Here is a 27,046-nt window from a genome sequence, read left to right on the forward strand (position 1 = left end):
ATTTAATGGCAGAAAGTATGATCTTTAAAGTGTTATCTCCGTCTAAAGTAATATGAAGAGTGTTTCATGTTAAAAAGAATCACTACAAATGTCTCACTCAGTTTCGGCGCTATTGTTGAGTTTTCGTTCCTTGCTGGTCTGGCTATTGAATAACGAAACGTCACGCAGTGCAAATGTGCGCCAGGAGATCGCTTCTCAGAGTGACGCGAACAAAGGGGAGTCTCACTCCACGTCTCATGTGAGAGAACCGAACAGTTACTGAATTTCAGAGTTGTCATCTTCATACGAAGGACCCGATGGACTACAACAGTGTCCAAAGCCGGGTTCCAGTCGGCCTACCCTGGAGGGCTACGCATGACGAGAACTTCGCCTGCCCTAAGCCCGCTCTTGTAACAATGAAAGCCTCTAGGGATCTGTGATATGTCGAACAAAGGGACTGTGGTACTGCGCTGCGGATAGGAACGTCGGCAAGCTGAAAGTTACTGAGTCTCATAAAAGATTCTAAGATACGGCGGAATGGATCAGAATTGCAAATAGCCTCTCAGTAGTGATCTGATAAAGAGAATAGCAGACCAGAAGGGCTGAACGGGCAGCAGTCGAACTCAGTAGTTCATTACAGAAAGGCAACATTGTTATCAGAGTCAGAAATTAAATAATAAAGGAACGTAAATGTTTGTTAGCCGGTAATCTTGACTCTTTACCGAATTATATTAGGGTGGTGTCCGGAAGGAATTTGGGATAGGGAGAGACGTGCAAAACCACACGTAGCAATGGAAATACACACTGTTCTGGAGACGTAGACATGGATGGAAGGATACTATTAAAATGGACCTTACAACAAAATGAATATATCGATTGGAATAAGCCTGGTCCAAAATTGATCCATGTTTACAAGATAATAAAATGTTGTTTCCATAAAACACGAGAAGTTGGTTGACTAGTTGAGCAACCATCAGCTTCTCAATAAGAACTGTAGTCCATTGAGTACGTTCGCTCTTTTGTCGCTTGGTAGGACAAGGCTTCAACAAAGAGCGTCTCGTTTCGATTGTAAACTTCTATCATTATTTGTGACAAAGATAATAAAACTAATCTCGCGATGTGGAAATATTCTGAAACACCCAAAATTTATTGTGTTGATACCAGTCTCGTTCGTTGAGCCCTCTGCAACTTCCGTGAGCTATGATGATTTGGGCTCCGTTTCTATTATCAAATGGAAATTAAAGCTGCCAATAATTTTTATTTTATTGGCGTTTCCCTCCAAGTTTTGAGCGAAAGCGACCAGCATTTCTGTAGCTCAGATATGATACATGACCATACAAACCTCCACTGTATTCTCTCCCGTACAACGGTCCAATATTCAGGTCATTAAATAACAATACGTTGGCTCCATTGAACTGTGCTTACATCTTTCGAATGTTCGCTGCCAGGAAGCGGCGACAGATTTATAATTGCAGAATCAAAAGTCCATCCGTTTGCTGAAATGTTGTAGATGCTCCCCTAACAGAAACCAGTTGTTATAAATTACTTGAATCGGTATTCATATTGTCCTATATGCACTTGAGGTCCTTTCCAGTAATTCACTGATTTTCTGTGAGGCGTATGAAAGTAGTATTCGGTCTTCGAAAAAATCTGAGTAGGGTCGTGGGTTCGAATCCCACACAGGGCATGGATGTTTAGTGTTTGTGTGTGTATGTTTTTCTGTGTTTGTGTACAGGTAGAGGCCTTGCGACGAGCTGATCACCCGCCCAAGCAATCCTACCGAATGTCTAAGATCTAGTAAACCGAAGTGAAAATGAGAGTTTCATGGAGGTAGGCCAAGGCCTAAATTGGGGCTGTAGCGCCAAGGAAAATTATTTCAGTGGATGTACCAGATTTAGTCAGAATATTTTACATCACTTTACTCGTAACTGATTAACGTGCATAGTGAATTATTACAGACCTGAAGCCGAAAAAGTTGGTTTAACGGTAATGTTCTCGGGAAGGCCTGAAGAATTAGATGCAGTATGTTAGATACAATTCAACAGCTTAGTCTGGTATCATTGCACGCCTGATGATGACCCAGTATGAGTGTCGAAACATGTGCGTCAATAGAAACAGATGTTAATACGATAGTGTCTACTTTGTTTTAAATACAGGATGTTGTTATGTAGACTGCATACGTTTGTATACATTTTATGTACCTTGTTTGAATATCAAATACTGCCGCGTATCGTGTTTCCTCAGACACTCCAGAGAAATGCCTGCGTAGTACTTCGATTAGAAGACTACGGCTTTCATCCAAAACCATTTCATTTCTTTCAGAAACTGTCATGTTTTACGGTGCTTTATAATCCAGCGTCGTGCGTTCAGTTTCGTGCGTATCACATTAAAGTTTCTGAGCTGCAACCTGCCTTTCTCGGAACGTATGCTCAAGTGATGCGAAGAAAAGTGTTGAGGAGGAATAACAGCATGATCGTGATGATCTCTTTCCAATGCCAGGGCGCAAGGGCTGACCGAAAGAGCAATCGTTTCTTGTCATGGAATTATGCAACTAAAGAACGAATATGCGAAGTGGGCGCAGGCAATTTATTGCCAAAAGGAAAGTTACCACAAATGGTGTTCTTCCGTTTCCTTTTTGCTCTCTAAGATAACGTGTTCGAATTCTCATTAACATCTTATGAAAATATTCTCGTATTCTGCTTTAAGAATCAACATTACTTCATGAATTTGCTTTTTAACCTCGCTCTCAATGTAAAATACCACGAGGTGAATAAGATTTTTTTTTGGCAGAAGACTTCCTGGTGTGGATTCAATCTTTTTTTTTCTACAAGCGACTCCTTTTATGCAAAGAACTTCGAAGAATATTGATGAATTTCCACTTGCCATTACTTCAACTGTGAACTGCTCAGAGTAAAGAATATTTGCTAGATGGGACTACTTGTAACACGGCTTTCCTTCTAGACGAAGGTTAGGAAAATGAGGTTCGCGAGACGGAAATACCGCGAGGGAAAATAGGCATGGATTACGGCGATGTTCATTTATAATGAAGACCACACTTCAATCGGAATGACTATATAAAAACAGGTAAGTAGATTAGGAAAATGGTGGTAGATAGTCAAATTTTGTATTCCCTAGAGTTGTCTGCTGTACCTACGACTGTGTATGAGAAAGCCAAACTCAGTTTAAGGGAAGTTCATTTTAATGCGAGTCGCCATAATTTAAGTTGAAGCACAGGATATCGTATCAAATTACAATAATACCCCAATATTTGTGTCTTCCGGTAAAGAACACATAAAACTGTCCCTGTCCCCGGTCTCCCAGTCGATATCTGAAGTGAAGAACTCCAGAATGAAGGCATAGTGCTACCCACTCAGACACGTAAGTTTCGAAGGTGAAAGCATAGTGCTACCCACTCAGACACGTAAGTTTCGAAGGTGAAGGCATAGTGCTACCCACTCAGAGACATAAGTTTCGACAGCACGTAAGTAGAATAATGACTCACACATTTTGATTATGGCCAGTAATTACAAATTGTTCCAAGCACTTTGCAATTCCAGGATTGTCTCCCAGTTCACAGATCATCATAAAATAAACTTAAACGTATTTTACATAAGAGAGTTCCTCGGCTTGATCCTCTTTAACCTGTGAATGTTTTATGGTCTACAGTTTCGAACGGGATGGGAAGACAAGAATTAATGGTGAGCAGATGAAGTGGGAAATGAAGGAGAGTGTTGTGGCATACTTGAAGACATTATTACGAAATTTGCCTGAAGACACTGAGCAAACATACAGAGAGCCAGCCACGATAAATATAACTTTATCGAATTTCTAACAGAGATCATCCCACACGACAAGGCTGAAGCTTCATCGCCACACAAGTCTGCTAGGAGACAGATGTTGCCGCGAACAGCGGTTTTACCCTTCAGTGTAGAGTGATTAGCTCTCGCTTTTCGCTTTATCTAAAGCGTTAGAATATAGCAAAATATAACGTGAATTACTACGCCTAGCGTAAAGGGCATTTTAAATAAGGGAATAATTAATTAAACTGAAAACGACAGACGAATATAAAGGGAAAAGGAAAGAGAAAGCACAGACACGGAGAGAAAGTGATTAAGAAGGGAAGGACAAGGTAAGGAAGAAATAAGAAAAGAAAACAGAAATGGAGCAGGAATGAATAAATAAAGAGAAGAAAAGAGGAAGAGAGAATACGATACGGAAAGAAACATCAATTGGTCAGAAAACACTAGAATGTGCTACATTCTGACGACACACAGGAAAACCAGCTTCTGAGAAGGACTTGGAGAATTTTATTTTCTGCTTGTTTTACGTCGCCTTCAGGGTCTCAGATCAGGGATGCAGAATATTTTGGACCACTCATCATTTACTGCTTATGCTTTTCTTGTCAACTACCAGTATATTAAAGGTAATATTTCAGGAATTGTGATTGGAACTAGTGTGAAACTTAGTCGACGTTTTCATCCCCATGAATTTTAAAATTAAAACATCACATGATGAGGTGACTATGGACAGGCTTAAAATTGGTAATCAAATTTACTGGAGTCTTACAGATTCTAACTACAAGTACTATAGCACTGTCGCTAATTCACACTCTCTGAAATTCACTACAGCACGCGCTAGCTCTTTTCAGTCTCCCGTGTCTTGACCGGTTGTCTAGTAACGGCTTCTAACGCCGTAGGTCTTCCAGTTTCCGTGTTCAGTGGCTTCTGCTGTCGTTGGATGTCGTCTGCCTCACAATTCGGCTTGTCGTTGCTAAGCAACGGCTCAAAACAATGGGGAAACATCCTCCTTTTATGTCTCTATCAGGAGCGACTGTCTTGAACGACGAACTGTTAACAGCAGACTGAAGACTCTCTAGACTGCCTCTGCACGGACTCACAGAGAACACCGCTCCCCACAATTCGTCTGTTGTTGCGTGCCTAACTGTTGCTACGCTGACGTGGCGTTTACTGTGACGTAACCTAGTAACGGACGTATCTTCTGGTTTAAACATTCCAGCTTTCACTTTAGTTGGTGCCTCATCTTATAAAGTATTGTCCGTTCTATAGAAAATGTAAACAACTAAATAATTAACATTAATATTACTACATCTACATCACGAGCCTCCCGTAAAAGTTTTTATACACAACATATACACAACTTCACTCAGACTAAGAAGTTGCACCGTAAAGGAACTGCGGTTTCGAGTCAGAATGTGGGCTGAAATATCTCTGGTCAGATAAACACTGTTAAAAGATAAGTTCATAATCTGAAGTATGCGTTAATCCGTGACAAAAATATTATTAAAAAGAAATAACAAAACTCGGTGGCCTGTATTCCGCAAGCGAACTATACCGACCGAGCGACCGCCGCTTGTTAGCGAAGTTAATGCCAACTTTTGCGGGTAGAGGGTGTCACGTGGTCAGCGCAACGGGTCCCACGACCGTTAATCTCGGTTTTCTAGACCGGAGCTGCTATTTCCTTGAAATAGCTCCTCAATTATCCTCATGAGGCTGAGTGGACCCCGTTCCAGACCCACTACTTCTCAGAGAATCTGGTAGCGCCGGGAATCGAACCCGGGACCTCTAGATCTGTAGGCAGGAACTCTGACCACTAGACCACAGAGGCTTACTAGTGTCGTGAAACTCTTAGCACATCTCTCACTTCTACAGCAGCGCATGAACTTGTAAGTCCTTTGTAACGGTCTTATGGCCCCTTTGGTGCAGTCTATTCTGCCTCCTGCAACTTATGCTGACAACAACGCATCCCACCCTTCGCGCGTCCTAACTTATATGCGGCTAGGAAAGGGGTGTGCGAAGGGGAATCACTCCTGGAAAGAGACGTGTGTTGTAATTTTGCCCAGGGCGTCGACGTATCTTGTACTTGTAGGACTTTACATATAGCTGTGGCGAATACTTCCACAGCTTCTACAGAACCAACATACACGTATATTTGCTTCTCTGTGGTTTTCGCAGTAACGTTTCTGTGCTAATGCATCCCATGTTTGCTGTAGCTTCAACAGTAATGCTGCTGGATTCGGAACGACGCCCGGTAGAGGCGCTAGTGGAGGCGCCGTTAGTTCTCCCGTCCGTCAGACCCGCGACTCGAAGTGCCGGCGTCGGTTGTATAGACGCTTTGCTCCCATTCGATATACCTGCTGAGGACGCTTGACACCAAATCTTTTGTGTGAGGTCAACGAACAAGTCAGCGCTGCTGAAAGTGAGTTCGTGGCCAGACATACCGGACTGTTCAGCAGGTAAGGTTACTACGCTTCATTTTACGTAGCGCCTAATGAGGAAATTAAAAATTCTGATAACATTTAAGAGTCATGGGTTCGATACTTAGATCAGATTTCTTTGTCTGTAGTGGGGAAAATACTGTAGATTACGCCATGACGGTTAGGCTTCAAGTTATAACCCTTTGATTAGTTTGTTGCAGCAGAAATGAAACTACAAACAGTAAACGTTGAAATGCTGAATGACGTTTAATTTGTGACTGGCAGGAATCTGGAAAACTTGTTTTCATGCAGTTCTAAAACTGTTTTCATTCACCCTATTTTCCAAGACTCTGAAGTCGAGACAGAATAAAATATTTTTCCCTGTTACTTTGTGTCGTTGTGGAGCGTTACCTCATAATTTGAAGAAAGAACGTAAATTATAATGGTTTGGAAACAAATAGACCAACGAAGAACGAGTAAATGAGCTACTTAGGATTTTGCACAGCGAGGAGCTCCATGATTTATGTATGTGAGCTTCCGTTTTCAGGAAAATGGATCCTAGGAGGCTCCGATAGGCTGGGCATATGTGCAAGAGGCATACATGCTGAACATATTGGGGAGGAGGCTAAGGAGAACAGGATGATTGAAGGATGGGAATGTTGTGAGGATGGAAATTATTTAACTGGCTCAAATCGTGTTCAGTGGCGGGCTTTATTACTAGCGGAGTTGAATCCTCGGGTTCTGCAGCCACTGAGTTACAAGCTGTCGATCCTGTGTTCGAAGCTTTTTCATTTCATCAGTAATCTGTCATACGACAGGTCCACAGTGTCTCCCAAAACCATCTCGAGCATCATTTTGCTCTGTGCTTCAAGTCGCTGCTGATGACGCTGCTTCCGGCATCAGTTTTTGGATTTTGGTCTCTCTCTTCATCTGATGCCTACCCTTTGACCTGTCCAGCAAGGGAGGTGATTTAAACGGCGTTGTTTAAAATAACACACTGGTTTGTTTGAAAAGGTTTAAAAGTTATTCATCATTAAAAAATGTTAAATAATTCAAAGGAGACGAATTTTTCGAGCGAAATTAAAAGTCGCTTAGTCGGTCAAGTAATTCTTTACCTTCTATGGACCCGAAGTTCATATCAACTCATAACTCGATTACATCTGCAGCCAGTTAAATTCAGTCTACAGTCCTACAGAACAATATTTCCTTTATCTAGGCCAAGGTAGCATTTTCCTTTAAAATTCCTCTACTATAATTTTGTACGCATTTAAATCTAATGCGTTCTACATGCACCATCCATCCTCTTGATTTGATCACTTCAACAGTTTGGCGGAAAGACATATCACGAAGCTCCACATTATAGAACTCATAAATATTAAATCTTTTATAGAGGGCATCCTGACCGTCAATTTTATTAATAAATAGAGACTAAAATGCCTTGTATTCCTTTGAAAGTCAACCGACGTTTCGGGAAACATATAGCCTCCACCTTCAGGGTCAAGGTTCTTGTATAATCCAAGCCAGACATTAGCGTGAAAGCATGTGGTAAGCCATTAACATTGTTCGTTCGTCTCTTGAAGTGACGAAAATCGTAAGGCAAAAAAAAAAGTTTTATCTCCTGGGGCAGCTCAGTCGGAATAGAGACGGGCTGCGAGTTGGAGGTCGGGGTTTGATTTCCGGCGGGTCGAATTTTTTCTCTTCTCTTCAGCGTTCAGACTGGATCTGGGGGCCAAGCAGCCTCATATCCAAAGGATACGTGGGGCTTCTTACTCGGGGTTAAAGCGGTCGATACGTGAAGCTGAGTACTATCCTTCATCTTGTACCGGAGTCTTGCAAACCAACTGCTTACGGAACACGTGGATACGAAAACTAGAAAATATAAACTCGTTGCTATGAAATTAACACGCGTTTCCGCAGCAACGGGTAAGCACAGAACAGTAAAGGAGCTGTTGAGGGTGGTGAGTTATGTTCCGTCTACCCGAAGTTATAAAGGGAGGATGCGTAATTGATTCGGAGTCAGTCATTCGTCATTCGTAAGAGAGTTGAGTGTTCAGCTGTGGAGTGTGAACCAGCGGACAGCGGAAGTTGAAGAAGTGACCGACCCGTAAATCAGAACCAAGTCAGTCACAGTGGAAGAGAAGACACTCGTAGTTCAGTAAGAAGAGGAGCGAGTCTTAGACAGTCACTGATTGTGAGCTGTTGTAATTGATTGTAATTAAGAGTGATTGTACAGGAAGGCGCCAATAAATGCAGTCATGCAATCCAGATCCCGCTATTATTAGTCACTGAACACCGGACACGTGACAGTATATATATATATATATATATATATATATATATATATGGGGCACGCGGTAACGTAGTTGGTTGAGGCATAATGCTACAAGCCGGAATGTCACGGATTCGAGTCCCGAAGAGGTGGAATTTTTCAATTTACTTAATCCTACCAGCCGCACTATGGCCCTGGGGTCGATTCAGTCTCTAACAGAAATGAGTAACAGAAATCATCCTGGAGGTAAAGGGCGGCCGGCGCCTAGGGCTGACAACCTCAACGCCATCTGTGAGCCGATTGTCTAGAAAATGTGGTGACCTCGACGTCTCACAACCCTACTGGCTTCCACGGCCTGTTACAGGGATCGCTTTACTTTTTTTATACCATTAGCGTTTCCACCTTACAACAAAGCAAATGAAGTAACGCTGTGTCTGATGACTTATGGAAGGTCGAAGTTCGAATCCTCTATAATTAAATTTGACTCTTGATGTTTTCCTGGGAAAGCCATTATATAGATAAATGTTTCGTGTGACTGGCCAGCCACATGGGAGCATGAAACTATAGCCTTGTGTTATCCGCTTCGGGTCTTCCTGCTGCGACTTTATTCTGCTTTAGAAGCGATGACACGATGTAATTCCAAACTGTAGCTTTCCTCTCACTCCAAAATACTGCACTGCACGCACTGTTAATGAATTATTAATGACAGTATTTCTTGTCAGTTTAGTTCTATACGTGATGTTGTGTAGGGATGAGAACTGTTTTGAATTCGGGGAATGAAAATTCTTTTGTGGTTTATTTTACTACTATATATGTATGTAAAGCATACTGTATATGTTCGACGGTAGAATGATTGATGAGTGATGAATTGGAGAGGGTTTGGAGGGAAGAGATTGTGGCACAGTCGAGTTATTATCTCGTATATTGGCCTGGAGGGATTAAGGAAAACCACAAAGCTCAGTCAGACTCCCCATTGCACCGGGCCAGATTCGAACAGAACACATCTCGAATACAAGTTTAGAGTGTTTCCGCTACACCAACACACATCAGGAGTGGACATAAATTACTGGTTTTTGAAAAGCTGGTATCAAAATATGATGTATTTCAGGTTACATGACGTAACAAGCAGTTTATTGATTTAAATAACTCGTGAGGATGGTGCGGTTGGATTGGATTCTTCTGGTTCTGGATAGAGATCAGTGGCGTGCTCTTGTGGAAACGACAATGAACATTAGGGTTTCATAAAATAGTGGGCATTACTTGAGTGTTTAGTGATTGATGAAAAGTATACATAAATTTTGGGGCACGCGGTAGCGTAGTTGGTAGAGGAACTATGCTACAAGCCGGAAGGACGTGGGTTCGTGTTTCGATGAGTAGGATATTTTCAATTTACCTAATCCTTCCAGCAGCACTATGGCCATGGGGTCGACTCAGCCTCTAACAGAAATGAGTACCAGGAATATTTTTGGGAGTAACTGGTGGCCGACGCGTAAGTCTGAGGACCTCACCGCCATCTGTGATCCGATCGTCTAGAGAAAATATGAGAGCCTCTACGCCTTACAGACCTGTGGGCATTAACAGCCTGTTACAGGATAGCTTTTTTTTTTTTTTTTTTTTGCTTCACTCACTCAGTGTCGGCAGTCATTTCAGTATAGATCCGTTACCATAAATTAATCCAGAGTAATTATAGCGAGGTGTAAATGCAATTCATGTGGTTTACACCCTTTTGAACCTCCTTCCTTCCTTAATATTGATTAGTCTTCATTCATTACGTTTGGACGTTATTAATTCGCTACTGCCTCCCGCGTACACACGCACACACACACATACATACATACATACATATCAACCGACATAGTTCTAGAGTTCACTACCGACACCGTTATCTCAACATCAATAAAATTATATTAAGTAATAACAGGCATTAAATGAGTATATTTGTGTTAGTTTGCCAGTATAGCTGCTGTGAGTTCCTAATTCACTACAGTTTTTCCTAAAATTATTTTCCGGTTTTCCAAAATGCTCTAGAATCTAGGTCTTGCAAATTGTTAACTGTGCTTAACTAATTAGGCACTACACCATGAAGGCTTATGGGGAGTTGATGTATAGATCCAAATTTTCTTGACCTCAGAAGTGTGTTCAGATTCACGCCCCGGCCGTTTTATCTGCAGAAGAAGAGTCCACGCTACCCATTGTGTAGGAGGTGGGATGGGCCGCAGAGCCGGTGTGGACGACGTGGAGAAGTGGAAATTCTCAACCCTACCAAGACTCGAACTCCGAAACCTCGTTCGTCCAGCCCATAGCCAGTCGCTATCCCGGCTCCGCAATTGTTAAAGCGAAGTGTATTGGTCGGAGAGGAAAGATGAGCTCATGCACAAACACCGTCCCCCCCCCCCGAAATCCGATATAATCACCTGGATTGGTTAAGGTTGAAAGTAAATGATGATTTCTCGGAATAGCATGCAGCTCATCTGCGTATCACTCAAAAGTTTCATCCTGTGTGGTGAGGCTACAGAGAACAGTATATGAATGGCTTTGGGCTTGCTGAATTGTTTTGGGGCCTAATGTTCTACACTGGCAATACAGTTCGGTCACGCCTGTTTGCAGTTTCTAAAATTTTATATAAAATAAAAATATTTCATACTGAATTTTACTTCCTCACTCACGGAGCTGAGCCCTTCATGAGAAACCGCCAATTCTGCAGCTACTCAAGAACTTCCCATCATTTTATGGAATCCTAAAGTTCATTACCGTGTTCACAAGAGCCATCCACTCGTCCCTATCCTGAGCCAAATCAATCCAATCCATACCATCCCATCCTATCCCTCTAAGATCCATTTTAATATTTTCCATCCCCCTACGTCTGGGTCTTCCTAGTGGACTCTCTCCTTCTGGTTTTCCCGCCAACATCCTATATGCATTCCTCTTCTCCCCCATTCGTACTACAAGCCCTACCCACCTCATCTTCCTTAATATTTGAATACTAGCACATGGAAAGAAATGCCGAATTGCTTTGACGTGATATTAAACGTGTCTACAAAACAGACATTTCACTTTTTTGTGTTGCTTACTGACGGTGACCCTCTTGGTGATCATTTCTTCTGTAAAAACTTTTACGGACATTTATGAACAAAACAGCGCAGGACTTCTATGAATTATTCTAGTATGACAACATATGTTATATCAGCAGCAAAAGGACGACAGGAAGAGAAGCGAGCGCCCAGATGGTATTTGTAAAACACTGGTAACTGTAGAGAACGTTTCGGATGAACCATGTCGTCACGGACACTTCCTCCGAAATTGTTGCGAATATTCGCGGTCCGCTGAGCCGCATCGCAATTTCCCTTCTCCTTCTAGTTCTGATGCCAAGGAAAACGAAGGAAGGGGCAGAGTAGCATCCAGGAAACTACAAGCGGTTGATTAATTATGGACTATTTCCACACTATCAGGAACGTCACAGCCTCTCTAACAATAAAGCAAACTTAGTCTGCGAAACAGAGTATTATTCAAGCGCTGTGATTATTCTACAAACTCTCCTTCCTCACTATCGGACATTATTTTCATTATAAGGCACAGAATGTGATGAAGACCAGCCAAATTCATCGCTCGTCTTACTGAATCTGCTTAAAATGAAGTGCAATAAATGCAACAGCTGCACTTAGTGTTTGTAAGTGCATACATGCTGTATATCAGATTAATCGCCGGGCTGTATTTTTAATAAACTCCATAGACAATGTAGAAAGTACACTTTAAAGTCTCAACTGACGCATGAAAATTAGTGCACTCCAAAATACAAAAAAAAAAAAACCTAATTGTTCATAATTGAACATTGAATTCGGAGTTAGGAAATTCCATGTGACTTCACATATCTTTCATAATACTTACGTCTGTGGAAACCAGAAGGAAAGAACCACTGGGAAGACCTAGGTGTAGATGGTTGGACGATATTAAAAATGGATCTTAGAGATATAGGATGGGATAGTATGGATTGGATTGATATGGCTTAGGGTAGAGACAAGTGGAGGACTCTTGTGAACACGGTAATGAACCTTCGGGTTCCATAAAATGCTGAAAAATTCTTGAATAGCTGCAGATTTGGCTTCTCCTGAAGAAGGTCTCAGATCCATGAGTAAGTAAGTAAGGTGTCATATGTCCTGCAGATATCCAATAGATCACTTTATGTTAAACAATACATGATTTGTAAGATTTGAGGTTTTTACGGCGGTGACTATGAAGAAAGCAGTCTTCTGGGATTTGGCACCGTGTATATGTGGTGTTAACAGACGTTACCGGTCCTCACGGTCTCTTCGCTTGCGGATTTCTTATATTTTTCCTTCTACCCTGAAGATGGAGGCGATACGTTCCTCAAAAACGTCGGTTAACACCACATATACACGGTGCCCAATCCCAGAAGACTGCTTTCTTCAATACATGATTTCCTAGAAAGTCGGTGGCTGTCATGTACCTGTATCCCATAGTTGTATTATGGCCTCTTAGCAACGGCAGACACACACGAAGAGAAACGGAAGAACAGAAGAGGAAATATATTTTAGATTACAGCCACACATAGACGAAAATCGGAAAGCGGGACCTAAACTTCGGAATCTCGTATTCATTCTGAGGCTCTCACAGCGGTCACTGGGCACAGTATGGACTTGTAAGTTCTGTTAAGTCGGCAGAAGTTCGCCATTGTTGCTGGCAGCATGTTAATGCTGATTTCTTGCCTGGCTTATTTTGCGACACTGAAGATGAAGGCGTTTACTTCTCTCGAAGCTTTGATGGAACTCTGTCGCACAAAAAGACGTTACAGTCCAGAAGCAGCACGCACTTTACTTACTTCTTTCTTAGTTTTATGGTACTCACTCATGAGATGAGCCCTTCTTGAGGAGCCGCCAATTCTGCAGCTACTCAAGAACTTCCCAGCATTTTATAGAACCAGAAGGTTCATTACCGTGTCCACAAGAGCCCTCCACTGGTCCCTATCCTGAGCCAGATTGATCCAGTCCATACCATCCCATTTTTTAATATTGTCCACCCACTTAGGTCTCTCTTCCAAGTGGTCTTTTTCCTTGTGACTTTCCCACCAATATCTTATATGCATTTCTTCTGTTCCCCGTTCTTGCTACTTGCCCTGCCAGTCTCATCCTCCTTGACTTGATCATTCTAATTATACTTTGAGAAGAGTACAAGTTATGAAGCTCAGTTTTCTCCAACCTCTCGTGACTTCATCCCTCTTCGGTCCAGATGTTCTCCTCAGCACATTGTTCTCAAACATCCTCAGTAACAGCTAGCAACTGCGAGCGCTAACGTGAAGATGTAGCTGTACAGTAGGGAGCGTTAGGCACTAATATATTCTGATTCAAGTGAAGTTGGACAATACAGCTTCCCTGTCCTTAGCATCATGATATATGGACACAGGTACGACGAAATGAAGGCAAACCTCTACGCATTCTCAATCTCGGTACTACGAAATCTACTACGTAGATGTGGTTCAACAGATTGGCTAATGCTCTGGCTGTCAGAATTATCAGTTTAGTTTCTTGTAACACAGCTTCTTCTACCTCACCACGCGAGGTGCGTCGCACTGCTAAAGGACATGAAGTGGGGGGACGGAGACTGTAATGGTCAGTACAAATTATTTGTTCTCTAAGAGGACAATAAGTTAAGATCTGTCGCTGGTTGCCAAGTAGAACATATTTCCAGGCATGACAGTAGTATCCCACGGGATAGCCACATGCTTTCCTTAGCATTCTTTGCAATGAGAACAGTGCAACTGTAACTCCACTACATACGAGTATCTGGCGCTGTTCGATCTATATTCAGGACCGAGGCGGATTGATAAAGCCGACATGAATCATTGATCTTACACGTTGATAAATGGGAGTGGATACTCCCGTCACGAGCAGCACATATTTTCATGCACCATCGAATATCACTTTATGTGATCGGTAATGAAAACCTTAACATGAATATCAATCATTTGACATATATATATATGCATACGTAATAAAAAGTGGAGACACAAGTCACTTTCTTCTCTCATACTACTCGTCTGGATTATTCTGTACATTTATTAATACCGAAATGACGCATATACAATATATACAGTGCGTTCAGTTAAGGAGGAAACTTCGCAACACCGCTGACCGGCCCAACATTCCTCACAGATTGCTGCTGTAATTGCTGATAGCAGAATGAGTCATTAGCGCTGATAAACGCACGCCGTTACAGTTACAGCAACAATCTGTGAGGAATATTGGGCCGGTCAGCAGTGTTGCGAAGTTTCCTACTTGATTGAACACCCTGTATATATCCGTTTCTATGGAACAGCTAAGTAAACACATTCCTCCGAAGAAAAATTCTTGACCAACAATAGGAAAAGAGCTTTCCAGTGTTAGGCAGCGGACCTGTAAACAACCTTCAGCTGGGAGCGTTACAACAATATCAGACGTCTGTTCCTAGGCAACGAACAGTAAGGAAATTTATTCAACAATAGTTGCCGTATTTTCTATGTGGTCCGTGCGGAGGCTATATAACGAAGTTTAGAGGATAAGAGCAGTACTGCGAAACAAGGTTCTCCGCACCATTGGCAATTTTCCAAGGAGCACACCGGTCCGCTATTTGCACATGGCATTTAAAATCCCGTACGTTTATGACTATATAACAAAATTATGCAGGAAACAAGCAGAAGTCATACAAAATCATGAAAATGAGAATGTTCGCAACATCGGACAAGGCGAAGCCCGACACAGAAAGTATAAGAGGCTTAAACTTGGCGGCGGTCAGGCATACGACCGTTCAAGTGACTAGACTGCCGTGGTAGCGAATATTACTAGAAATTGGGCATAATCTGCTGTACTGAGCCTGGATTGACAGAGGCCTTGTATATATTGTACATAGAAATAGGAATTAAGATTAGATTTGTAAATATATATAAATACTGACAATGGACATACTAACACAGACTATGACTGACAAATGACAGACCCGACCTCTCGTCAGAGAGGGCGCCCCAAATGAACAGGACAGTAACTTTCATATAAAGAAAAAAAATCTGGTCATGAGCCCCAGTCGTGGCTCGACACCAAGACAGACAGACTGAGCGTCAGTCGCAATGTGACTTTGACTTTGACTAGCAGCAGTACTGGTACTATCCGTGTGGAAGGGGGGCGTCGAATAATACCACCGTGACCCTGCGAGTCGTAGGAGGCGACGAAATGGGAAGTCTCAAATGTGAGACAGTAAAATATGGTCGCAAGTCCCAACGGACTAGGACCCGAGAAACACAGCGCTGGTAAGGGCCAGCAGAATGTACAAAAGACAGACCTGTCCTCTGGTCAGAGAGGGCGTCCCACAGAAACAATACCGTAAAAGTCGAGGAGCAATAAATATCCGGTCATGTGCTCCAGGAGGGTGCTCGATACCAAGACTGACTGACTGATCGTCAGTCGCAATATGACTTTGACTTTGAACCGCAGTAGTCTCCCATGTGGAGGCGGGGTCGAATACCTCCACCGTGACCCTGCGAGTGGTAGGAGGCGACAAAATGGGAAATGTCAATTTCTAGACAGTAAAATATAGTCGCGAGTCCCAAGGGACTCGGACCCTAAAAAGACTGCCCTGGCAAGGGACAGCAGCATATAGAAAAGACAGACCCTTCCCCTCGTCAGAGAGGCGCCCTACAAAATGAAGACCGTAAGTGTCAAACAGTAATAAATATCTGGTCATGAGCCCCAGATGAGGCTCGACACCAAGACTGACTGACTGACTGACTGACTGACCGTCAGTCGCAATGTGACTCTGACTTTAACACCAGCAGTTCAGTTAGAAGTCGAGTTGAGGGGACAGTTCAAGGCAACTGAGGGAGACAGTGCGGAGTGCAGTGACTTCTACACGGTTCAAGGGAAGATTATAAGAGCAGCGAAGATAACAGACTGACAGAATCCAACAACAGAGCCCCGGAGGCTGCAAACGAAGATCAGAATTGAAGTGTTGAAGACCTTACTTTACGTGTTATTGTTTCAGTAATAATTTTTTTTTCCCTTGGCACTACAGCCCCAGTGGGCCTAGGCCTACCTCCATGAATTTCTCCGTTCACTTCGGTTTTTCTTGATCTGACTCCTTGGGCGGGTGATAAGTTCGTCGCAAGGCTCCTACCTGTACACAAACACAGAAAAACGCCAACAAACATTCATGCCTTGAGTGGGATTCGAACCCACGATCCCGGTTTCCAAGCGAGTGAAGACAGTACATGCCTTAGACCGCTTGACTACCGTGACCGGTCCAGTAATAATTTGGAGTGTTATAATTCTCTGTAGTTACGACTTGTAATTATCCAATAAATCGATTGCCAATCTAGACTCGTGTCTTAGTCACTAATACACGTGACAATATATGCAAGATTCGCTGTGAAGGGGTAATAGAAATAATAGCTGTGCGCTTTTTGAACAGCTGTAATAAGGTTGGATATTGCAAGTCTGTTTTCATATCCTGTAATAAAGATTCTAATTGTCTCCTACAAAGGCTTGACAAATGATTCGAGTTGCATCTCAGCGTTGGGAAGTAATATTCTGAAGTTAATTTGCTTCACAAAATTGAGTGCCCCGTCTCTTTAAATATTAAATATTAGTCATGAAAATATTCTTTATAATTGTGAACAAAGAAGCAAATACACGAAGCTATTAGAGACTTTGTATTGAAATGAAAGTGCAATGAAACGAGGATAGACTAATTAAAACTTGTTACGCGATTTGCCTATGTGCTTTCATTACTTCGTTATAACTTAATGCATAATTTTGGGGGGGCACATACTGGAAAGAATGTTCAAGAAAAATACATACAAATAGTATCAGTTGTTAGTCACTATACAAGGGGTTTGCACTGATAATTAGATTTGTTGAACAATTATAACACGCAACCACAAGTAACTATAAACTTTTCACGGATCTACACACTATTCAGTTCACTGCACTGCAGCACACGTAAAGCCTTCCATGTCTTCACTAGTTGTTGCCTGGTAATGGCTTCCAGCAATCGGATGTTCCTCTGCTCTCATACACATGCCCTTGTCAGCTGGCGACTATCTCGCAACTGCTCAATTCAAAGTCACAGTTACTGTACGTCTGTTTCTTTATGGACAGTCGGTTTCTTCTTAGCGTCAAGTCCCCTGAGACTCACGGCCAGGGATTTTTTCAACTGAACCCTTTCAGTCATAGCCATTATATAACATCCTCTCTGACGAGAAGGTCGGTTTGTCTCTTATGAATATCGTGAAAACAATCTCGCTATATAGGTCGGCATTGACTACATAGAAAACACCACTCCCAGCAGTTTTAGTCCTATTGTTGTCGCGGGCCTTTGCTATCGATAGCTCACTCTTTTCTTGAGCCGTTCCCACTCAACGGGAAATGTTTACATGATCATGTCACAGTATATTATTTTCTTATCGCCCAGTAATGTGAACCCAGAAGCGAGAATTCCACTGAAACTTTTATCTGGTATGAAAGTCTCTCACTTACTCATGGAGCTGAGCCTTTCTTGAGAATCCATCAATTGTGCAGCTACTCACGAATTTCTCAGCATTTTACGAAACCCGAAGGTTCATTACCGTGTTCACAAGAGCTCTTCACTAGTCCCTATCCTGAGCCAGATCAATTCACTTAATACCATCCCATCCTATTTCACTAAGTTCCATTTCAATATTGTCCACCCATCTACGCCTTGGTCTTCCCCGTGGTGTACTTCCTTCCGGCTTCCCCACCAATATCCTATATGCATTTCTCCTCTCCACCATCTGTGCTACATGCCCTGCCCACCTCATCCTCCTTGACTTGATCATTCTAATTATACTTGGAGAAGAGTACAAGGTATGAAGCTCCTCATTATGCAGTTTTCTTCAAACTCCTGTCACTTCATTTCTCTTCCGTCCAAATATTCTACTTAGGGCCATTATATCAAACACTTCCAGTCTGTGTTCCTCCCTTAATGTTAGAGACTAAGTTTCACACCAATACAGAACCACAGGCAAAATTGTGGTTTTGTATGTTCTAATTTTTACGTTTTTAGACAGCAGACGAGGAGAAAAACGGTTCTGGGCTGAGTGGTAGCAAGTATTACCCGACTTCAACCTCGTCTTAATTTCCTCCTAAATCAAGTTTTGATTTGTTACAATCATTCCCAAATATCTGAACTGTGCCACGTTTTCAAAACATCCGTTAGTTATCTTTATGTCTCAATTTTGCACTTCATTTTGGTGACGAGACAGCTACATATATTTAACAATAGAAGTAAAATATATATGCATCTGAAATTGTTCCATGGAGGATGTGGGCGCTTGGAGAGGCGTGATTTAACAGTAGAGCTTACAGTAAGTCGGTATACCTTGCAGGCAGCCTCGCTACATGTTTCCGCTCTGTAGTGCTCTGCTGTGAGACCAAAACACTATGGCTTGTCGCGCACAGAGACACAGAACTACAGTTTTAACGTTCGCCATATCTTCCTGTTGAACTTGACTCTCCACAGAATCATGCACAGGTCAGCCATTATCAGTCTGTAGCATGAAAAATTCTTTTTGTGAGTTATTTAATTCGCTGTATGTGGCTGGGCTATATAGCACTGAATAGTAGTACGATAAACGAATGAATAGAAAAGTATTTGGAAGAACGTGATCGCATCATAATCAGTATAATAAATATATAATAATAAATAATAATAAACATTTAGACAACCTATAAAATCGCACCGTTACCGTCTGTGCAAAATCTGACACATCCTTGGTACTGATAGTCAAATTGCACTAATATGAAGTAACCACACAAAACACTTTATTTTCTCAAGAAGGATATATATACATAGGCTGTCCGGATGAAAGTATCCAAAATAAAAAAATCATATCTCAGAAACTAATTGTCGTACACGTATCAGGTTTATGTCATCGGAAAGGAAAACTCTGAAAGTTTTTTTTCCATGCCGGCTTACGTGCATACGCCGCCACATTTTTGCCACCATGTTATGAATCACCTGGACAGAGAGATGGCTGGGATACGAATTGGCAGAGCTGGACCAATCGCTTGGCCTCCTAGGTCGCCAGATTTAACCCCAGTGGATTTTTTCTTGTGGGGTTATGTGAAGAACATTGTCAACCAGGTTAAAATCAACGGCCTTCAACACCTGAAATCCCGCATAAGGGACGCTGTGGCTATGGTAACACCAAACATGCTTCAAGCCTGGATATTTCTCGTGCCACCAAGGGAGCCCACATTTAAATTTATTGAAAAATTTATATATGAACAAAAAACTTTGATAGTTTCCCTTTGTAATGGTGTAACCCAGGAATGTGTATAATAAATTCTTTCTGAGATATAATGAATTTATTTTGGATACATTTCATCCGGACACCCTGTATAAGTTGTACATTCTAGGAGCGGAAACGTACGCTGTCAATAACGAAAGCCTGTTTTACCCCGGATAGGTTGATTCTCGTCACAAGACAATCTGTGATGCAGCTAATCAGAAAGCCGCCCACCTTCTTGCAGGAAGCCAGGAGTAGCAACTGGAATGCAGTGTTCAATAAAGCGATGCAGTTTCGAGAACGTTGGTAGTAGCGCGCCCGACAGACCAAATATTCGATGAAGGTAAAGCACGAGTTACGTCATGGAAACCGATCTGAACGCAGACCGCATTTATGAAATATCTCGAAAAGATTCCTCACAGTTGTGCGAGTTGCTGACTTCGTAGGAGTAATACAGAACACAACCCTTACTTGTCATACCTTCTATGAATATCAGGAAGTTTTTTTATCTCTCTTGCTCCCACTTTGGAGCATAAAGCTGATTTCTCAGTTTCATGATCTTTTTTACAGACGGTAGGACTCCTTGTACTGGTGATCAGCTCGTCGCAAGGCATGTAAAAGACAACACATACATCGAATAAACACACACCAAACATCCATGCCTTGTGTGCGATTCGAACTCATGATCTCGGCTTCCGAGCGAACGAAGACAGTGCATGCCTTNATGAATCACCTGGACAGAGAGATGGCTGGGATACGAATTGGCAGAGCTGGACCAATCGCTTGGCCTCCTAGGTCGCCAGATTTAACCCCAGTGGATTTTTTCTTGTGGGGTTATGTGAAGAACATTGTCAACCAGGTTAAAATCAACGGCCTTCAACACCTGAAATCCCGCATAAGGGACGCTGTGGCTATGGTAACACCAAACATGCTTCAAGCCTGGATATTTCTCGTGCCACCAAGGGAGCCCACATTTAAATTTACTGAAAAATTTATATATGAACAAAAAACTTTGATAGTTTCCCTTTGTAATGGTGTAACCCAGGAATGTGTATAATAAATTCTTTCTGAGATATAATGAATTTATTTTGGATACATTTCATCCGGACACCCTGTATAAGTTGTACATTCTAGGAGCGGAAACGTACGCTGTCAATAACGAAAGCCTGTTTTACCCCGGATAGGTTGATTCTCGTCACAAGACAATCTGTGATGCAGCTAATCAGAAAGCCGCCCACCTTCTTGCAGGAAGCCAGGAGTAGCAACTGGAATGCAGTGTTCAATAAAGCGATGCAGTTTCGAGAACGTTGGTAGTAGCGCGCCCGACAGACCAAATATTCGATGAAGGTAAAGCACGAGTTACGTCATGGAAACCGATCTGAACGCAGACCGCATTTATGAAATATCTCGAAAAGATTCCTCACAGTTGTGCGAGTTGCTGACTTCGTAGGAGTAATACAGAACACAACCCTTACTTGTCATACCTTCTATGAATATCAGGAAGTTTTTTTATCTCTCTTGCTCCCACTTTGGAGCATAAAGCTGATTTCTCAGTTTCATGATCTTTTTTACAGACGGTAGGACTCCTTGTACTGGTGATCAGCTCGTCGCAAGGCATGTAAAAGACAACACATACATCGAATAAACACACACCAAACATCCATGCCTTGTGTGCGATTCGAACTCATGATCTCGGCTTCCGAGCGAACGAAGACAGTGCATGCCTTAGACCGCTCGGCTACCGTGACCGGCAGTGTATAAGAATAATATATAAGAATTCAGTTCGTACCTCACAGGAAACAGATCCAAACCCACGATCCCGGTTTCCGAGCGAGCGAAGACAGTGCATGCCTTAGACCGCTCGGCTACTGTGGCCGGCTGTGGTTATATAGAATCTACAAATAACTATATTCTTGTGCCTGCCATGTTAGAGTGCTGAAGACAAACGTTCTCTCCTCCGCGCTTTCCGATGACTACTGTCTAGTGTCGTCTAATCGCAGCTGTTCTTCGTTATATAGACTCGGCACGGACCACACAGAAAATATCTCCCCCACATTTCTTCTATTGTTGCTTCACATGGTTACCGCTTGGACCACGTAGAGAACACTATTCTTGTTACTGTTTATTGTCATTGCCTAGGGACTGCCGTTGTTTACAGAGCCATTGCCTAGTAACGGCTATTCAATAGCTGCTTATTTCACGGTAGTTGTTTACCGACAGATCTACATGCCACAATATCTCATATACGTTCCTTTCCTTTACGACAAAGATTATATTAAGGAACGCACTCTCATGTCGAAGAATAATGTGCGCGTAAGTTTGCTTTGTGCTGAGTGAAAACGCAGAATTAAACACGTATAAACGTCTCCAAGTTCTTGTTGTGCTGTTCTAGCAGAGTACGATATGATCTCAAGATGGCGTTGTCTAAGTAGCTCACGACATTATCACAAGTTGTCTCCATCCCCTTCGTTCAAGCAATTCATAGCCGCTCAGTGCAGCTCCCTATCTCCCGAAGCTTATTAGCATGAATGCGATGCATTAAACTGTAGAAACATACATCCGCTTTCATTGCAGAAACTTGCTGTTTCTTGGAAACACCTCACGCTCTCCCGCCTGAAGCATGAAAGGCAGCTGCAATTTGCGAGACCATGTATTTCTTTTTCTGAATAACATTTCGCGCATTGAACACAGAAGAAGGGGAAATGTTTAATTCTGCAGCACGCCAGTACGAATCTTTCGGACACAATATTCGTGAAGAGTTATTCAGATTGTAAGATTTGAGGCTTTCACGGCGGTGACTATGAAGAAAGCAGTCTTCTGGGATTTGGCACCGTGTATATGTGGTGTTAACCGACGTTTCGGAGGAACGTCGGTTAACACCACATATACACGGTGCCAAATCCCAGAAGACTGCTTTCTTCATAGTCACCGCCGTGAAAGCCTCAAATCTTACAATCTGAATAACTCTTCACGAATATTGTGTCCGAAAGATTCGTACTGGCGTGCTGCAGAATTAAACATNTCTGAAATAATTTTCAGCGTGATTTTTATGGGCACATAACAAGAAAAACAAACAAACTCCGTGGTCTGTAATCCGCAAGCGAACTCTACCGACCGAGCGACCGCCGCTTGTCGGCGAAATTTGCACTTTGCAATACCGTAGAAGCCAATGGCAGTGGTCACAATTAAGATCGATGCTTTAAATAAATTTCCGCGGAAACCTGGGGAGTCGCCCATGCTGTATTTGCTTGTATGATGTAAGGGCGTCAGGCGGTGGACGGGCTGGATCTTGCTTGACATCCAGAAACCTGCTTCACTCCAGCATCCTAACGGCTGCCACAGGTAGCTTCCTCTTCCTGCCTTTCATTTAGTACCTCGTATTTGTGTGACCGAGTTGCTGGAAACGTTACGGATATAAATAAATTGGAGACTTGCTTCAAACGAATTATTGTAGTAATTAAACGATAATTACATAAAGAATATGAACTGAAACCAGGATAAGATTTGTGTCAGAGGAACCCGTTCAGAACTCGTCGAACCCTGATTCTTGGTCCGGATAACTTAATTCTGGATAACCTTGCCATCCGAAGCGACTCGCACAAACAGGATTCTCATGATTTCAGATGTATCATTTCCAGATGTGTGATTTAGGCTTTCGTGGCGGCGATTATGAAGAATATTTTCTTGCGGAATATTATTTGCTTGGCACGTGCCGATGTTCTGCAAGAATCTGCTGCCCCCGTCTTCAGCGTAGATTCCACACATAAGTTGAAGGCTACAGTTTTCTCCGAAACGTTGGCGCCTATCTATCTATCTATGTATCTATCTATCTGTCTGTCTATCTATCTGTCAATCTATCGATCTATCTATCTACCTACCTACCTACCCACCTACCTATCCATCTAATTAAACAGCATCATGTGTTTTTGGATGTACCAACTCCTTTTCTTATTATTTACTGGCTGCTACAAGATGTAAGCAAAATGTTACAAAGACTAGTTCGCTTGAACTAACAATCTGTTTTAATTTGACACTAAGTTACTAAGCTTATACGAAGTTAAGTTCGCCCATCGGATCCCTTAGCTGTCGGGCTGCTTGGCTAGTTCGTAAGGTTTGGTCCGTTTGAGTCGCCTGGTTAGGTTTCCCACATTGAGGAGCCTGGACGCTTCTTCATTGACGTGTTGTCGAAGCCTGTTTTAGTGTGAGGTGGCGTATCTTGCAATAATGGGTGCGACTGTTTCGACACCGAGGTCTCGATGGAGGTCCCTGTTACGTACATACCAGGGCACGTCTGCTATGCGTCTTAGTACTTTGTTCTGGTATCGTTGGATTATTTCGATGAACTCCTTACTTCAAAGACTGAAGTAACATTTCTGAGCTCGGTACAACCAAAGCCAATTTCTTGAATTGACTTTATTTTCAAGGAGGGTGGTTTGATATACGAGCTCCAGATACCACAGGCGAAGATAAGGAATATAGGAAATTCCGCTATGAAGATATGTTCAACATCAAAGGGAGTTCGCAAAAAGCGTATACTAAATTCTTCCTTCTCTAATAACACGGGTGAATGAATATGCAGGCGAGGAGAGGATGGCGATTATTTGGTGACTAAATTTTTATGGGTGGTTTGGATGGGAAAATGCAGGCACAGCAGAAGAAAACATATACACATATTATCATCAGATTAGGTAGAATCTTTTTGGAATTATGACAAACCAAAAAATGTGACATATTCACACACAGTACTGGATAAATTTTAGGTGGGTTTCAAAGAAATATTCGAAAACAACGTACAGTAGAACTTGGTTATAGCGTCATCAAAGGGACCTAAAAATAGTCTCGTTATAAACGAATGTCGTTGTAACCGAAATGGGCACTTCCACAGTAGCCTTATGTTAGTCACGTAAAAATCCACCAAAAACCGAGTTAAAATGTTGCATTTTTTAGTGAAATACGTAGTTAAGTACAGACTAACGTAACATTAACGTGGAATTGCCCAAATGTGTAATATCAAAGACATATTACAGCGCTTTTCACTGACAATACACACAATATTTCACGAATCACTTTAACTTTCTCTTCAATGCTTAAAACTTTCCTTTTCATTGCCATGTTTTCACTACTGCACTTCTCTGGGTTTAGGCAGGAACACTATAGGGTAAGTAGACAATGTGAGGTCCTGTTAGACGAGATTCTAGGAAAGGAATGCAGTTAATAACCTGCCGCGTCCTCTTGCACTATTCACGCAGTCCCACCCCACACCCTTGTTTTCGCATAAAACCCACGCTCCTCTTGCAGCCCGCGGTCGTATTCTTCCAGGACAGTCATGTCAGCAAGTAGAGAAAGTGAGGGTGGGCAGACACATCGAACTTTCCCACGATATCAGAGAAATTCAGGAATGAAAATGACGTTACATACGAGGTTGATGCATTTGTGCATGTCGTACTAAGCAAGGTATAAAAACAGTTGCTTTATGAGGAATTAGTTCGTACCATTGAATATTTGACGCAATAGACAAGGTGTCGCAGAAACCGATGTTGCTATTACCAAGTTTTACTGTATTTCCTTCGCTGTGCCAGTTTACCCTTCAGTCCGTGATCAGTTCCATTCAATATTATATTTAAGCAGCCTGTTGCACTTTATACGATATAAGATATAACTCCGTCCTAAGTGCAATCTATATTTATAGGTCTTTCGTTTTGTTCCTCTCTATACACTACACTATACACTACTACTCTATACACTAGAATTCCATTCAAATTAGTTATGGTGATAGATTTCCCTAAATTGTGTTCGGCCACTTTGACATCGTCCGGGTTTGTTCACTTCAAGGGTCAATTAATTTTATGACCTACTTATATCTGCATGTATATTAATTCAGTTTTAAACGGATTTTAATGGAAGTTGTTGCAATACAGTTCTATTATGCATATTTGTATAGTCACTGGTTTACTTTCTTACTTACTTATCGAGCTGTGCCCTTCTTGAGGAGAAGCCAAATCTGCAGCTACTCAAGAATTTCCCGAAGGTTCATTTCCGTGTTCACAAGAGCTCTCCCTTGGTCCCTATCATGAGCCGGATCAATCCAATCCATACCACCCCATCTCTAAGATCTATTTTAATATTGTCCACCCACCGACGCCTTGGTCTTCCCAGTGGTCTCCTTCCTTCTGGCTTTCCCGCCGATATCCTATATGCATTCCTGTTCTCCCCCATTCGTGCTACATGCTCTGCCCACCATAGCCACAGGTTTACATTGATTTATTTTAAGGATTTCTTTGTAAATGCAAATAGCTTACACTTTATTTTAGTCTACGTTTAAATGTTCTTCGACAGATCCAAATGAAGATCACACGTCACTTCCTTTACAATATACTCTTTCCATTCACTTCAATTCGTGATTAGTCAGGGAAAATAATGTACTTTTCTGCTTCTGATGCTAGCTGCCCAACTTGGAAAAATTTCTTGTATGAAAATACACATAATTAGTGCACTATAAAACATTTCAATATCGCTCATTGGTTGCTAGGAGATTCTAGAATAATAATTTGAAAGCATTATTCTGTTTGCTACTGTTTTCTATCTTGCCATGTATCTGGCCCTTTGTGAGTGCACCATATTCTCTCTACTCCACTCCATGTCCTCAGTCACAAACACCACCAAATTCGACGCTGTATAAATCCTGCGCTTCAAAAAAAAAATATTAACTTAGGAATGAAGAAATAAACGAAAAAAAAAGCAATGTCAGAATGTATACAATTTTTATTCGAATAACAACATTTTTCTTGCCTATGGCTACTCTCTCGCATCAAGTTGTTGCTGCTTTATAGGCAATTCTCAAAACAAATTGTCTCGTAAAATAAATATATTTGTTGTTTCCAATTGTTCTCGGGGGAGCCTTGGGGCAGAGATATTCAGTGCCACGAGTTTCAGTCAATATGGAATCGTATGAATTACAATTATCTTCATTTTATGATGTACATTCAACATAAGCCAGTTTGTTCCTTTTTCCATTGCATACCTGCAAAATGGACCGCCTCTGTGGTCTAGTGGTCAGAGTTCCTGGCTACAGATCCAGAGGTCCGGGTGCGATTCCCGGTGCTACCAGGTTTTCTGAGAAGTAGTGGGTCTGGAATAGGGTCTACTCAGCCTCATGAGTTTAATTGAGGAGTAATTTCAAAGACATGGCGGCTCCGGTCTAGAAAACCGAAATTAAAGATCGTGGGGATTCGTTGCGCTGACCACGCGACACCCTCTATCCGCTAAAGTTGGCACTAACTTCGCCGACAAGCGG

At 42.1% G+C, this 27,046-nt stretch overlaps 1 protein-coding gene across 2 annotated transcripts in view; it reads left to right on the plus strand.

Moving 5' to 3' along the window:
* Positions 1–27,046, plus strand: part of LOC111871073 — a 436,676-nt gene that overhangs the window by 142,554 nt on the left and 267,076 nt on the right. Inside the window, exon 3 of one of the 2 annotated variants that reach the window (XM_023863850.2) lies at positions 5,990–6,232. The exons of the other annotated variant lie outside the window; for it this stretch is intronic. The gene's annotated coding sequence lies outside the window, so the exon portion shown is untranslated. The remainder of the gene's footprint in view (positions 1–5,989; positions 6,233–27,046) is intronic. 2 annotated transcript variants of the gene reach the window in all.

This window comes from Cryptotermes secundus, unplaced genomic scaffold (assembly GCF_002891405.2).
Source record: "Cryptotermes secundus unplaced genomic scaffold, Csec_1.0 scaffold73, whole genome shotgun sequence".
Classification (NCBI taxonomy): Eukaryota; Metazoa; Arthropoda; class Insecta; order Blattodea; family Kalotermitidae; genus Cryptotermes; species Cryptotermes secundus.